Genomic DNA, 1,107 nt, shown 5'->3' on the forward strand with positions numbered 1-1,107 from the left:
AAGTTCCATGGCTAAATGTGGGTCATGAAGATGACAAACTGAAACCTTATGTTTACCTAATCCCCTAAGGACAAGGGCCCCAGCACACTGACTGGATGGTTTCCTTGGAAAGTTCCAGCCTTGGCTTCAATCCAGAAAGACATTTCATCCCAGCCAGTATCCAATACTCCAGAGCTCCTGATTTTGAATCTGAAGGGAAAAAGCAAGTGGGAGGTGCTCCCAACACACATGGTGGGCAGTGGAAGCAGTCGCCAGAAGAAGAAAACATATCAAGAGGCCAGGCTGTTCTAATGAGAATCATTGGAGGCCTCCAGGTGGAATATCTTCTTCTCTGCTAAGAGGCCATCACCTCTTATTTTACTGTTCCATTAGGGAGTTTGGGACCTCTTTCATGTGTAATCCAATATGGGATTTACCTGCAGAGGATATCCACACCTTCATGCCCTTCAAAAACATTGTCTCCAATGTATCTAAAAGGCTTCAGCTTTCAAGTGTTACAAGGAACTTCCTGGGAGATCAGAGCAGGGTTCTGCAGACCCTAACTGGCAGGTGGCCATTCACCCCCATTTGGCTAGCTGCAGACACTGCACTGCTATGTTTCCCTTGGAGCCCTCTTCCCCTCACTGCGTTTTTCCATCTTTTCCTTTGTTTATTGGTTCTGGAGAAATAAATTGAATTTAAATGAGACCTGAGTTTATCATAGCTGGCTAAAGCAAGGGTGTCAGCAACCATCTCTAACATTTGCCCAAAATAGGCAGGACAAAGAAAAGCTTCATAGTGATCAGAAAAGAGCATCATGTGTCTTCCCAAGGAAGGTTGTTGACAGTTGAAGCTGAAGGATAGCTGACTAAAAGGCATTGATGTGATTACTTGGGAAGCTTATTTGCCTTCCCCTGGTATGTCTTTATTTGGAAGAGGGGTTAAGAGTTGGAGAGCAGGAGATCCCATGAGAGGCAGGCCAGCAGTGGCAGCATAAGGCAGGAGAAGCAGGGCTTGTAAGCAGCGCACATCGGCGTCAGGGACCTCGGTGTGGTGGCTGGCAAGCGCTGACCGGCCTGGGACTCTTCTCCCCTGGTGCTGAGTGCTGGTTTGCAAGGCCTGGTGCAA

This window comes from Tamandua tetradactyla, chromosome 9, assembly GCF_023851605.1.
Source record: "Tamandua tetradactyla isolate mTamTet1 chromosome 9, mTamTet1.pri, whole genome shotgun sequence".
Classification (NCBI taxonomy): Eukaryota; Metazoa; Chordata; class Mammalia; order Pilosa; family Myrmecophagidae; genus Tamandua; species Tamandua tetradactyla.